Source organism: Crassostrea angulata, chromosome 8, assembly GCF_025612915.1.
Source record: "Crassostrea angulata isolate pt1a10 chromosome 8, ASM2561291v2, whole genome shotgun sequence".
NCBI classification, from domain to species: domain Eukaryota; kingdom Metazoa; phylum Mollusca; class Bivalvia; order Ostreida; family Ostreidae; genus Magallana; species Magallana angulata.
Genome location: NC_069118.1, coordinates 6,701,670 through 6,717,653, shown reverse-complemented (window position 1 = coordinate 6,717,653; position 15,984 = coordinate 6,701,670). Strand labels below are relative to the sequence as shown.

At 33.4% G+C, this 15,984-nt stretch overlaps 2 long non-coding RNA genes across 2 annotated transcripts; one reads left to right on the top strand and one right to left on the bottom strand.

Moving 5' to 3' along the window:
* Positions 1–913: 913 nt before the first annotated feature.
* LOC128160070 (uncharacterized) lies at positions 914–1,963 on the bottom strand. Its single transcript, XR_008240231.1, has 2 exons — positions 1,702–1,963; positions 914–1,245 (listed from the first exon to the last, which is right to left on the bottom strand). It is a non-coding gene; the product is annotated as an uncharacterized LOC128160070 (long non-coding RNA).
* Positions 1,964–8,336: 6,373 nt separating this feature from the next.
* LOC128161740 (uncharacterized) lies at positions 8,337–13,188 on the top strand. Its single transcript, XR_008240405.1, has 3 exons — positions 8,337–8,803; positions 9,013–9,094; positions 13,070–13,188. It is a non-coding gene; the product is annotated as an uncharacterized LOC128161740 (long non-coding RNA).
* Positions 13,189–15,984: the final 2,796 nt, after the last annotated feature.

Below are 15,984 nucleotides of genomic sequence, written 5' to 3'. Positions count from 1 at the left end.
TGATCCCGATCAGAATTATTTTAAAATTGAAATTTTACAAATAAACTGCAGTTTTTTTCTAAGTAATTGATATAAATTATAAAGTTAGTAAATGACGAAACAATTTTACAGCTAAACAGCCTGAAATTTTTGCAAAATTCTGATTCATTCTAACTTTATGTGATTTCGTTTGGGATCAGTTTAATTACAATCGGGATCGGTTCGATTTTAAAATTTTCCATTTATACTTTAATTTCACTATTTGGTTTCAATTTCTTGTTGAAATATGATTGTACAGCAATTGTTAAATGCGAGTAACAGTTTATCTGCAGTTTTTATCCATAGATTTAAAAAATATCTACAATCCTTTTTTTTCATTTTCATCAATATTTTTTTTACAAAAATATTTCAAAGTTTATCTGGCCGTTTTTGATATGTATTTATAGATAATTGTATTGTGCATTTATTGATAACAAATTTTTAGCTCTAATATATCTTGTTCGCAGCTATCACGATGTTTCCGGTTTCTCTAAAAAAATACAAAAAAATTCATATAAAATAATCAGAGGCCGATATAGGTGTCTTTTTTGAATAATCATTTCTCAAAGAGAATTCTTCATCGATCCATCAAATAATGCATTGGTGTGTCGAGCCACCTTAATAAATATTGACAAATTTTTTACTTTTTTAATCTTTAGTTTTTAAGATCTGTGTACAAACAGAATTGTGAACAAATCTCTATATCTTGCTTATAATCCGAAGCTTAACACTCAAATATGGTTAGTAAATAGAAATTGTAAACAATTAAACACAAGAAACATGCACTATAACAAATAAAGAACACAATTTATTTTTTCGAAATGAATCATATATATACATGTATATGTCACGACAGCCGTCGTGTGTCTAACCAGTCAAGCAATGAAAACAACAATAAGTATTTACAATCTTTATCTATATATAAAATCAATAAATTTACAAATATACACATTCACACACACACAAAATATTAACAAAAAAAATGTTTCTAATATCTGATTCGTCAATGTCCTATGGTGGTATATTGGACAGCAGTGTCCCTCCAGTGTTCCTCCAATGTGTCCTCCTTCGGTACCACGTCCTAAGATGACGGCTTCCGTCCACCGGCTTCCAGCGTAGTAAGTGAATACTCGAAGGAGGTTACACGGGTGGTAAGATGTTCAATACCGGAACACTGGTGACTATGGCCGAATCATCACTGGGACATTGCTGGAGCCTTGCTGGAACCTTTTAATAATATATAAATAACAATATTTTCAATTAAACGTTTCACTTTCACAATATACTTATTTACCTAATTACCGCAACTGCACGCCATACAATCACACCGAACAATACTCGCTCTACAAAACCGTTAAGTGTATTAGACCCCTCAACGTATCAAACACAGTCACAGTTAAGCGTATAAGACCTCTTAACATGTAATATAGTTAAGTGTATAAGACCCCTTAACATTACAAAACAGTCAATGTATGACCAAAAACGCCGTATAAGACTACGAAATAGAAACTCACAAATAAACTAGCAAACCACGCTTGTCACACAAACGCACCATAACTCTACGGTAAATAAACAAGTATGTAAAACGTTAACACGAAAATACTATCGAACACGTATAAGAACAGTTACCTAAAGTCTTAAATATTATAAACAAGACTAAAGTATAAGGAAAAACGAACTTACCCCTAATGGAGATGGTTACCGTAAAAAATACACTTAGCTATACATCGTGTTACTACTGCAGTGCGTGCTAATGGACCCCGGCTCACTGACCAAAACATGGGTATTTATAGCATCATAGTAAACAAATAGAACAGTCCGAGTATAGTCCAATATTGACCAATACCTGAATTGATAAAATTGAGGCACCAAAAAGGATATGAACATAGAATAAAAATCAGAGGTACCCTATAGGAAAATAGTAAGAATGAATAAATCTATTGATTGTGACAGTATATACCTACATATTTCCGTCAGCGATATCAAACTCTATTTAAACTGAATAAACTCGAGAAAATGCAGAGCATCTCAACAAAACCTATTGCATTAATCTACCATTACGCAAAAGATAATGCCGAATTACCGATAGAATGAATTGTATTTCAGTACTTTTTTGATACATCAGATTTTGCTTAATTTGCGCAGGTAAACAGTTAACTGTTTGATTTACCGAAGTCTCTGTTTGAATTGATACGTAAAAATCACGAAATACAGACGAGAGTTCCCAGGTTACAAAGCATAATTAATGAAAACGAAACGAAAATCAGAACAAGCTGACACCAACGTCATGTGTGAAAACTGTCAACGCATTAAAATATTTAGCCTCAATTTACTTCACAAAATCGGCACCAATATATTTTGCATGTTTCAAAAATTTCCCTTTATACGCGAACTGTTGCATAACAAACAAATTCATCATAGTAAGATCGATCCTTTTTCGTATAATGTCATGGCTGCTTTAAACAAAAAACCTCGTTTTAGAAGTATGGAATACGAGTCTTGGTAAAATGGGTATGCAAACCCGGGCCGTGGCAAAATAAAAGCCGGGGCAGATCGGCAATCGTCAATTCCAAATACGCATTATTTTGCGGCAATATCTACAGCGAATACAAATATTACTGGTCCATCAAATATCCTGAAATTTTAATGAGATTGGCAGATTAATAACTGCCAATCTTTTGATTTGCCCAGGCCAAGTCTTGCCTACCCATTTTACCGGATGCCGAACCCAAGCTGAAACACGCCTTTCCTTTATTATTATTTTCGTAATAACTCAGATTTGAAACAGAATTAGAACTTAATTTTTGCAATTTATATTTTCCTTCCCATAAGGATAATTTATGCTAAACTACGTTGAATTGAACTCAGTAGTTCTTGAGAAGAAGATTTTTAGAAATGCACCCCCCTTTTTCTACAGTTTCAAAGTTTTCTCCGCTTTGAATACAGATCGGACTTTTATTTCTGCAATTTATATTCGCCATCCCATAAGGATGCTTTGTGACAAATTTGGTTGAAATTGGATAAGCGGTTTTAGAGAAGTAGTTCAAAATGTAAAAAGTTTACAGACGGACGGACAGACAGACGGACAGACGGACGACAGACAAAAGGTGATCAGAAAAACTCACTTGAGCTTTCAGCTCAGGTGAGCTAAAACAAGTTCATTGCGCAATGCGAATTGTCGTTTGGCGATGAATGCCGTTTAATGTAGGCTAGTCCCCTCTCTCTCTGTCATGCTCACACGTGCATAGCAGACAGGCATTGTCAGTCTAGTTTCAAAGGTACGATTTAAATACATCAGAGAGACAGTACGGCGCATCATATCAAAAAACTGACTTGAAAAAATTATCCGATCGGTACTTCTCATGAATGTATAAACTTTCAGAAAATTACAAAGTTCTCCATGAAATAAATCATATTATTTCATTAAAATTAATAAATACTTATAACCTATCAAACATATACATCGCAACGTGTTCCGGTGTTCAGCCTTCTATACTAATACGCATGCGTATTTACTGTAAACAAAACACAATACAGGGCTCGCAAAAATTCTCCTGGACATTTTGTTGATAAAAGTATGTCATTTTTACTTCTACTTAAAATTGTTCAAAATTTTTAAAATAACCACAATAAGCATGTATTTTTCGTGTTTATCTATGGAGTTGCTACAACCTAAATTTATTTTTGTAAATGAGGCCCCTTGAGGGGTTGTTTAACATATTTATGTCTGTTCATTTTAAATTGAACCAAAATTGGTAAACCATCAATGAATTATCGAGAAATTGATAATGTGTTCCGTTTAAAGAGTCCCTTTAACCTCGTATACCATGATGACCGTAGTCGGACGAAGATCTTGTAGTTTTCAGCACGTGTCAATTACAGTCAATTAAAGTCCACGTGGTACAAATAAACGATATAAGAATATTCCGGTTTGTACAACCCTTAAATTTCCGGAAGCACATAATTACGTTAATTGGGTATGGGAAATTGGGAAAGGGGTTTTTATGTATTTCAACTATTACAATTAACGTTATTTCTTATTTCCCAACGGGTAAATCTGAAGTTAATCACACACGTGTTTTCAGTTGTACTGTCGCTTTAAAATAGTGTTTTAGAAAAAGAAACTGTTATTATACCCGCACTTTCTAAAGAAAGTTCGGGTATATTGTTGTTACCCTGTTCCGTCCGTCCGTCCGTCCGTCCGTCCGTCCGTCCGTCACGTTTTACTTTCTCTAACTGCTCTTACATGTTATAAACCAGCAAACTGAACTCTTGGAGTTTGATTTGGGGTATCATGTTGTTTTGTAAAAAGGTTTCAAAAATTCTCTGTTAGTCAAATAATTGGTAAAAAATGAGTTTTTTTCACAAAAAAAAATTTCTTCCTCAAACTCCTCCTACATTTTCAACAGTAGACAAATCGTCTTTTGGAATATGTTTTAGGGTATCCTATAGATGCGCACTAAGGTTTCGGAATTTTCAATTTTGTCCTGGGGGTCATTTAATGGCTGAAAAATGACGTTTTTTACAAAAAAACTGGTTTCAAAAACGTCTTTTTTTTTGGCAGTAGCCAAAATGGGGGTCTCATATTGAGGCGTGACCAGGTTCCAGAATTTTTTATTAAGGGGATCAGTGGGCAACAAAAAATGACGTTTTTTTGCAAAAAAATATGGTTCCCAGAACTCCTCTTACAACTTTTGGAGTAGGAACGTCATCTCTTGGGATATAATTGGGGCTGTCCTATAGATGTGCAATAAGGTTTTAAAAATTTAAATTTCATCCAGGGAGTCAAATAGTAGCAGAAAATTGACGTTTATCACTAAAAAAAAACATTGATCCAAGAGCTCCTCTTATGATTTAATGGATAGACAATCATATCTTGGGATATGATAGGGGGACTGTTCTATAGATGTGCAGTAAGGCTTTAAAAATTTAAATTTCATCCAGGGAGTCAAAAAGCAGCAGAAAATTGACGTTTATCACTTCAAAAAAACATAGATCCTAGAACTCCTTTTATGATTTAATGGATAGACACATCATATCTTGGGATATGATAGGAACTGTTCCATAGATGTGCATTACGGTTTTGAAAAATTAAATTTAACCCTGAGGCCCATTACCTACCAGTACATACCTTTTGATGCCCTTTAAGGATCAAGAATATATATGGTTATGGGGTGGGGATCTACACCGTTTTCGAGATATTTGTGCACTTCCTGTTCAAGGGGGGTCATGACCACCCCCGGGGCCCATGACCTACATACCGTTCGATGCCCCTTGACACAAGGAACAAGAATATATATAGTTTAAGGGTGGGGATCTCAACTGTTTTGAAGATATTAATGGACTTGTTGTTTGAGGGGTTCAGGACCACCCACAGGGCCCATGACCTACATAACATTTGATGCCCCTTGACATCAGAAACATAATTATATATGGTTTAGGAGTCATGATTATAACAGTTTCTGAGATATATGGTAATTTCAAATTCCTGGGCGTGGAGATGACCCCAGGGGTCAGATCTACTAAACCCTATATATTGCCAGTAACAGCCAATATATGATTATGAAAACCCTATATTATTATCTTTGTCTGTTTTCAAGTTACCATTTACAATAGAGTCTACAATTCTTCCTACAAGGTTCAATGTTAGACCCCACACCCTTTTGACACCCCCCCTCCCCTGAAAAGTGGTTGTCTAACCCAAAATGAGAGAAATCAAACCAGGGTGCACAACTAGATATGCAGGCCTATCATATCCTAGAGTTTTGTACAATTCTGTTCAGCCATCTCTGAGAAACAAGTTCAGAGCAGGAAAGAAGAAAAAAAAGATGAATAATAATAATACATGTATTAAGAACCGTACAAAAACAATAAGTCTCCAAATTTCATTCGGGAGACTTAATAATAAAGATTAAATAGAGATAGGATCATCAAACATCAATAATTTAAAGATAATTGACAATTTCTGATTCTAAGGGGGTCAGGACATGCCATAATGATCTGATGCGCCTGCATGACCTGAGGAGGAATAATATCTTTGGATTAAGGTGGGGATCTCAATGGTTTTTATGATATTTAATAATTTCAGGAAGAGCACTTTGGATGATGACCTACATACAGTCTTAAATGCCTTGAACAAAGAAACAATAATATAATATGTACATGATATATGATTCAATTAAAGAACCCAGATATAGATCAATCATCTGTTTTGTAATACTTTCTATGTATATATATATATACATGTACATGTATTAGTTTGTGTTTTGTTCTATACTATTCATGTTCATGACTGTAGTATGGCTTTGTCTTATTTTAAATTACATTAAAAAATTGTCAAATATATGACTTGGAACCCCCACTCCCAAACAAACTCAAATATAAACTGCCCCCCCCCCCCCCCTTGTCGAATTATCAATTAAAATCAAAATATAATTTGGGTGTCTAAAAACTTTTATAAACTGGTAAAAAATGTTATTCTTAAAAAAAATTATATTTACACCTTGCATAATTGACAAATGATCTATTGAGATATGATCAGAGGTCATATTTCTACCTTGGGATCAATAAGTAGTATTCATTGACAAGTTAGAATTAATAACAATAAATGATTCAAATTATAAATGTTTATACTGCACATTTACCCCCCCCCCCCCCAATCTAACCTGGTTATAAAGATTCAGTCTTCTTAATACATTCTTACATGTGTACAGTAGCAAATTTTAAATCATTTCCTGATTGCTTTTTCTCTCGTGATTAACATTAACATTTTGGAAATTGCTTAATTTAATTTTTAAGATTTATGAACGAAATGTTATATGCATCACTTCCATGTATATTCGCCTATTTGGGGCAATTGTAAATTAAGTCTCCTTAACAAAGCACTGACATCATTGGGCTAGGAATTACCCACATGGATCAAAAAGTACTGTATAACATATGAATAAGATAAAATACATTATTATCTCTAGTTCTAAAATGTCAGGGTGTCTCCAAGGGGGCATAATCTATACACAATTTTACGCGCAATAACACAAAGAGCAAAATTAAATTATATGGTTTAGGGATGAGGATCTCAGATCTCAGAAGTTAACAAAATATACAGTGTATCATATCATTTCCTATTTCATTAAGGCGGGGGGGAGGGGGGGGGTTTAAAGACAACACCTGGGGGTCATTAATGTACTTTACACCATTTGATGCATCATAATGACATTAGAAGATATTTTGTATTTTCCTGTTTCGTGGGGTCAGAACCGTCCCATAAGGTCATGACCTACATTGTATTTGATGTATTATAATACATTAAGAAAGAAATACTCCTTCCTTCCTATTATAACTCATATAAAAATGATAAGTGTCTACACCTACTTACATGTAATACACAAATTTAATAAGAAATTGTTTATACAGGGTCAATATGGGGTCAACTCAATAGTGTATGCAGTCTGACAAATGAAAAAAATAACTTTTGAAACTAAAATGACAGAAACTTTACAAATGCGATAGGATAGGTAACGATGATAAGCTTATTTAAATATTAAAAGATGATGATACACTATGCTGTCAAAGGGAGATCACATTTAGAAAGTGAAAGTAGAACTTGTAGTGTTTTTGTATTATGCATTATTGTTTTATAAATAACTACTGTTAATTTGTTTTATAATTGGTGCCCTAATTATGGTGCCCTAATTTTAGTGCCCTGATAGTTCAGTAGGCCATAATACTGGAGCCTGCTGCCCTAACAGGTGCCCTAATGGTGTAGCAGGCCCTAATACTGGAGCCTGCTGCCCTAATGCCCTAACATCGTTAGGTCTCTGGGCAGTGTATAAAAGGGGGAGAGAGAGAATGTGAGAAAGAGCCGGGAGCCAGAGCCAGAAGGAAGAGAGCTAGGATAGAGAGAGCCATTTCGATGTACATTTACAACTTGTTCGTATAATACACTTGATTCAACAGAAACTTGTGTTCGCCTTTAATAGATTTATTAAGATCTACTGGTTCTTAAAGTAAAACACAGAACCCACAAAAGTTTTTGACGCTGGAACAAGGAGATCCCTTAGCGTTGACTCTGGGTAGCATTGGGCGCCGTCGTTAGGTGGCGCTGGCGGTAACTTTTCCCGCAATCATAAAAAGTTGACCTCGTTGTGTTTGGGATTTTTCCCGGTCTTATATGATAAAACCTGGGGTTAAAATACGAAAGTAATGGTGTGAAACTAAAATCATGAGTTCAAATATGACGTATATGATATTTAAAGAAAGCATGTGGTAAGAAAATGGCAACTTATCGATATTTTAAGCGAGAAAAAAGGTTTGCAAGACCTAAAATCGACAATATACGCAGATTTTACGGTCATTTGAGAATAATTTGATCTTTTCTAAGCTTAAAACAATGTTTAGGTAATAAGTATTTGCTCGGATAATAATGTTAAATTGATTTTCAATCCGGTAGGGTCAAACGAACAAGAACGATAACTCTAATGTTTTGATTTGTGTGTACTTTAGAACAATGCATTAAATCGCCGATTTTTCCGGTTCAGTAAGTTTTCCTGTTGTTATGTTCTTAAAAAAAATCAAAAATATATTATATTTGATTTATAAACATATGGAAACATTTCATTCTGTCGTTAGATGGCATTATCTTGCAAGTTTTAATCGAAGACCGCCACCAAAACTCTTGCACTTGCAGAACGATATGACAGTCACATTGTCGAATTATTAGTGAAAGTTGATTATGTCAAAGCCACATGAAGAACTTCTACTTCTAGAAGACCCTGAAGAGACCCAGGTCAGTTATGTGTAGCTTACACATTTATCATAATAAATTGATATGTGCTCTGCAGATTTATAATAATTAAAAATATAAAATTTAATTAATTAATTTAAATGCTAAAGTTAAAGATATGAATAAATCTAATGCATATGTGAAATGTTAAATTGAAATGTCTTTGTCAAGTAAACTGTAATTGCAGACCACTTTTTAAAATTATTTTTTAGGAATTTTTTAAGAATCAGCTAACAGTAACACCTGAAAGTCCTTTACTCTTCTTGGAGTCGGATGCTTCCAGTGATTCAGAGGGTGAACTTTCGCAATCAATTTTAAAGAATTATAGAAAAAAGGCAAAATCTTCATGTCAAAGTGTCTTAACACAGACAAAAGAATCCCAACCATCATATCAAACAGGCATTTACTATGAACATGATGAGAGAGAAATGGGTATGTCACACACACCCAATGAAAAAGAAACACAAACAATCATATCTTCCCTATTAAAAAACAGCAGATCAAGTCAAACAGAAATGGGAGGACCATTCAAATTAACAACCTTCCACATATATACAGAAAATTACCTTGTCCAAACTTTCCAAATGAACAACAAATCTTGTCAAAAAATAGCTACAACAAACAAATCCCATTGATATAAAAAAAATGGAGGCATGCAGAGAAATGGAAATACCTATAGATTGTCTTATAGATAGCCCAGAAAGCATTCCCTTTATTACAAATACTTTACCCATTGGTGTAATCTTAGAACTTTATAATTATATGAAAGTGAAGAAATTGGAAGTTAAAGATTTGCTTCTTTGGATATAAAAGTTGACAAACAATCCCAGAGTATCCATAAATCAACCTGCCTTTCTGTCAAAAATTCACAGACACTTTAAGACTAGTGCAAGTAAGCGTTGCGATGATAAAAAAAAAATTAAACTTACCTTTTACTTTACCTGTGGGTACAATCACCCAAACATTACAGAGTACAGAAACATATGTTTTACAAGAGGAAAAATCTCCAAATATTAATACATTAAAACTTTTAGATGAGAGGAGAAAAAAAGTGAAAGACTTGAATGAAAAATGTAAACAGCTTGACAGAAAACTGAAAAGACAAATAGACAAAGAAAAAAGTTCTAAAACTAAAATCCAAAAACTTGAGGAGGATGCCAAGAAAAAAGATAAAGTTATGAGAGAAGTACAATCAGTAAAACGACTAAAAGACAATAGATTAAAATCAGAAAAAGCAAAGAGTAGTAAGTTTTACAGACTGAATAAAAATCTCAGACAAGAAAATTCATTACTTAAAGATCAATTAACATCAGCACATATTCAACTTGCTAGTGCTAAAAAACAAATCCTAAATCTGCAGGCAGAGTCTGATAATACAAGTTTGAGTAGTCTACAGGAAAAAGTCAATGATCAGGGGTTATCTATTCATTACTTAGAAACTTTGCTAGAAGATCAAAGTGAAGTCATACTTTTTGATGCAAATGAGCGAAAGTACACAAACAGCACTGTTGAATGTGTAATGAATTTGACAGATCTTAAAGTACCATCTGATAAAGTAGAGAAAGTTATTCAAACAGTAGGGCATTTGTATGGAAAAAAACCTAATGCAATTCCTTCCACAAGAACAGTCAATACTATTGTTGACAGTAAAATTGCTGTCTCACAAAAACAGTTAGGCACAGTTTTGTCTAAAAAAGAAGATTCTACCATAAACACAGATGAAACACGTAAATATGGGAAAACTTTAGAAGCATATTTAGTTACAGACTGAACAAAACTGTTATATTCTTGGACTTAGGGAAATGTTGAATAAAAGTGGTGTTTGTACATTAGACACATTCAAGGAGATACTTAGTGACATTACAAATAGCTGCCATGTAAAAGAATTGACAGGTAATATGAATGTTGGTTATCAAATATTGGCCAACGTTCGAGATACTATGTCGGACAGAGCTTCGACAGAAAAAGCTTTTAATAGGTTACTTGAGGAATACCGACTTGAGATTTTGCCTCAAGTAATTGACGGATGGGCAGACATGGACAAGGAGGAGAAAAAATCCTGTTCAAAGATGAATCATTTTTTTTTGTGGCCTCCACCTTTTAGTAGGAATGGCAGATGTGTGTGAGTTATGTGTGAAAAAGTTTGAACCTTTCCATTCAGATGGAAAAGATAAAGGATCTACTGTACATGCCGAGCTAAAGAGATACCACAGATCTGAGAGTGGTACACTGCGGTTGCTCAGAACTTCCTCAAAGGCGTTTGCTGTGGGCGAAGATGAAAAGAGTGGAGCAAGTCTGGAATGGAAAACCCATCTTAAGGAAAAAAATGAAAAAAATTTAAAGACAAGGTTTAAACACAATTGATTTAACTTAGTTTTTGTGTTGGGTAAAGGCATTTATTACCATGCCAAAGATATGAGTTATTTCCTTGACACTGTTCATGGCACAACAAAAAGTCTTCTGAAAGCAGTGAATTTGGACATTAAAGAAGTTCTATTTCTGGCTGGTGTGAAATCAATTGGATTAATATCCGAATTCATATCTGCTCCACTATGGAGAAAACTGGAGGAGCCAGGACACATTCTTGAAATGAATGAAACATTCAAAACATTGACAGATTTCCTTAAAGAAGCATCTAATGATGTGGGATTATGTTGTAAATTTATCAGGGGTGAGGTAACTCCATTTAATACCACAATAAACGAAGATGACAGGGTAACCGTACATCTTGCAAGTGAAGACACTGAAGTGGATGAAATTCTTCTTCCTCTTTTGCAAAGCCTCTTCAAAGCAATACAAGAACTGTTAGAAAGAATGGTAGAGGATCATCTTCCTGGAGGACAGTTTTGGAATCCAACCGAAGAGCTGAAACAACAAACACGATCTGTTATGAAGCATAATAAATTACCAGAATTTACCTTTGGCCAATTAGATCAACTGCTGAGAACAAGACCAAATGCAACAACATTAACCTATGAAAGCTTTTTAATGTATAGTTTTAATAAGACAAGAGAATGGCTTTGTGGACTTGACCAAGAAGAGAAGGACAGATTACTTAGTGAATCAAGAAAAGAAGGAATCAAGATACGTTGTTTGTTCAAAGAAATGATAGAAATCATAGAAAAGAAAAGATTGGAGCATCAAAAAGAAAAACAAAAAGAATTGGAAAGGAAAGAAGCAGATAGAATTAAGAAAGCAGAGGCATTTACAAGTGACATATGCTATTATGGATTATTTCAAAGTTTAAACCAGCTCAATGAAGGACTAGAGAGACTGGATAAAGAAAGTGAGAAGAGAAAAGCTTTGAAGTCTCAAATAAAATTTCGTAAAAATGTTCTTCATCAGAAGCATGCGGATAAAAAAGTTTTCAATTTAAGTAGTAGGACAGAATCAGGTAAATACACAAAGTTGCCATTAGATACCCTTAAAAAAATGTATTGACACTGACTCTTACTGTTCCAACTCATGAAAAAGAGCATGAAGGACTGCCTCTTCTAGTAGGCAAAAGAATTGAGCATTAATTCACGGACGGAGTATACAAAGGTTTTGTCATATCTCTTCTTCCAGGATTTCCACAATGGTATAATGTTAAATATGAGGGTGATCCAGCAGTGTATGCATACAATCTTTTGATGATTACAAGAAGGGAGATCTAAAGATTGTTGTTTCAGCAGAATAAAGAGGACTTTGTTTTATTAGATATGACTTTTGCAGTTGTAAATATTTTTATATAATTTGTTAATAAGTATCTCTTTGAGTTTTTAGACAAGGTGCTACTGCTAGGACACCACATATTTCAGTGTAAGCAGCTGACACTTTTGTTGAGAAGTTTGGTTTTTGTTGTTTCAGTTGCATGATCATGTCAAGAAGTAGTGAGGTATCACTTTTTATCAAGTTTATACACAGTTGATGTACATTAAGATATAATAACTAAACAGAACAATAATTAAACAGAACAAAGCTACAAAAGCAAATATAGAAGAAATCCATAGAGTTTTAAGTGTGTTTTTCTACTTTGACTTGGTATTACATACATTAGGAATAAGATTTTGTTGTTTCTTTCTTTGCATGAAGTTTCCTATTGTTCATTGTGATTTTTTAAAACTTTATTTTAAATTTAACACAAACCTTCAGTTCATACTAAAGTTGAGACATTCAAATAAATGTGGGTATCATTATAAAAAACTAAAGAAAACATTTTCTTCAACATTTAAGAATAATAATTATCATTTCAATTCTTTTTAACCATTTCTTTTTATTCTTTTTCAGTTTCAATTGTTTTGTGAAGAGGGGATAGAGGAGAGGTATATATAAAAAGAGGACAGTGATTCTAAAGGAAGAATGATCAATGTAGATTTTATATAGTATTAAATTTGATAATTACACAATTTTATAAATCTTTTTTTTTTTATCAATGTCAGGGATTGTGAACATAAACCTAATGAAACAATGGTATCTGTGTAGACTTTAATACAAGAATAATGTAATTTTCCATGTGCGGTAGTCAAGGTGACAGAGGGTAGGTGTGTTTATTAGTATTTTAAGGCTATAAAAATTCTTATTTTCAATAAATTAAGTTCATATTTTGATTAAGCACACCCAAAAAAGGTTTAAAAGACATTGAGTTACCTTTTATTTGATATATTTTCTTCAGTATAATGTGAGGTCAGATATTTTTAAAAGTCAGAAAATTGGCCTATTGAAATTGCGTGAGGGTACCCATGTTTGCCTCTTAATTGTGATGCAATGGAAAAAGTTATAATGAAATGGTTGTTAAATTTGAAATCAGCATGCTCAAATTGAGGGGATTGTGAGAAAAAAATCTGAAAAAATACTGTTTTTAAAAATCACCCCCTGATGCTACTCTGGGGGCCTTAAGAGAAAACGTCGCAAACTTATATATGTATGCTGGCATCTCATTATATTCTGCTACTGCTACTACATGTATTATGCTTACCTAAATTGGTCAACATCATAATGATAATCCAATTAAAACACAATAATGAATTCCTTTAGCTGATCTTAACTAATCCTTCTGCATACGGAAAACACAGACATGTATGTATGGGTGCATGTTGCTAAAACGCGGAACGGGAAACGGAACGGAAAGCGGAACGGAATGGAAAATATCATCACGTTTATCGCTAAAAAAGGGTATAGACTGGCCAGAAACGATTTACTTTGTATCTTTTATTTATATCTAATGAATGATTATCAACATGTTGTTATCTTATAAATATTCATATGAATGTCTATCAGTTATAGCATTGTATTCATTCGGCTTTAGTTGAGTACGAAACGGAAAAATCAAATGTATACGAATTGTGAAAAATTAACATTATTAAACGAGCAAATTAGCTATAACTTTTTACTTATTTTTCTCATATGGTATTGCTGGCATATCGGCGTAAGGTACGCAGTTAGTGAAAGCGTTTTATGCGTGTTTTGAGTATTTTTATATTTCAAATATGATGTACAATAACATGTATATACTTACATCAAAATTGAATTTTCGGTGTTCTAGACGATCTTTTATCATACAGATGATACAGTATCATTGAGATGGAAGAAAAAAAACCGTAGGACTGACGACATTAAAAATTAAAATACAGTTAACATTAAAATACCCGGTAATTTGTGAAACTAGTAATTTGTGAAACTAGTATTTTTAGCAATGCAATTTTGTTTACGTTTGCATTACTACATGTAGCTACCGTGCAATGAGGAATCAATAGCAGGTTAAAATTGATGTTTGTGTCTTAAGTAACCTAAATATGAAATTTCATGACATTACTCAAAATTGGCAACTCGAATCCATTTACCCCTTTAAATATCATATGACCTTGTTAAAAATTGGGTAATTTCTTCAGGGATGATTTCACTCATTTGTTTTCAAGTATTACATTTTATTTGATCAATTATTCTTGCTGAGAATTATAGAAAATTTAGCCACACCATGGGTTTAATTAAGATTAGCGATTATTCCCCATATAGGGCAGAGGAAACAAAACCAAAAAGGTTGTACATTTATTGCAACAAAAATCCTAATCAAAAAAAGACGCCTCAGGTAGTTCTCTATCTGAAATCTTATGGGTGGTCAATGACGTCCGAGTCTGACACTCGATATTCATTAAACGATCAACCAACACACAGAAAGCAAGACTAATTACGGAAAAATGATGATTACTGTTCTGGAATCATTCCGGAATTGTTTATTATGTTCAGTTATAATCCGGATTTATATATACATAACCGGTTCAGAGTTTATAGTAGGACCTCCGCTCCACGAGCGCGATGCACAAATTCACGGAACCACGTTCCATCAGTTTTTGGTGATATAGAGACCCCACAGTGTATGTATTTTTGTATTTTTTATATAACATATAGAGTTATGAACGGTATATTTCTTTCTTATGCACTTTGACTTGTATAAATTCCATTAAGGTATATTTTACTATTTGAATGGGCTATATGTACTTCGTGCAGTAAACAAACATGTTTTTTCATATCTACGATATGTATTATTTAATGTCAGTTAATTTATATGAAGTTCAGTGCATACTTGTTTACTTTTATGCTTACGGGTTTATATATATTGTGACAAGAAAATGAATAGAGTTAAATTAGATTGACATTTTTTTACTTATGTGTAACGGTCTCCCCAACCTATATTATGTAATGACAAGTTCATGCAATTGTGTAATAAGTGATTTTGTTTATATTGTAGTATCTACAATTTATTCCTAGTGAATAAATGATGTTTACTAGCTGTCTGTGTTATATCTGAACATGGGACAGCATAGTAGATAACTGGTACTCAGCCTTCACCAATCCTAAGATGTCTACACATGAAAGGGAGAAGGTTCAGCAAGGACACTTGGATGATCAAGGAAACATGGAAATGGAGGAGAAAGATCCAAGAACTTCAGGTCGTTTACATGAGAAAACACAGAAAGGACATGAACTATATTTAGAAAATCTCAACAAGCAGAAAAGCAAGTTGGCTAAATTAGAAAAAAGAATTAATTCTGACATTCTTGAATCTACTTCAACATCCGATTCAGCAGTTCTTGTTAAAGTGTGTGATAGGATTGAAGCTAATTTGAAAAATTATGAGAATACATACCATGAGTGTTGTGAATATTTGAATAGACAGAACAATGAAGAAAGTTTCAAAGAACTAG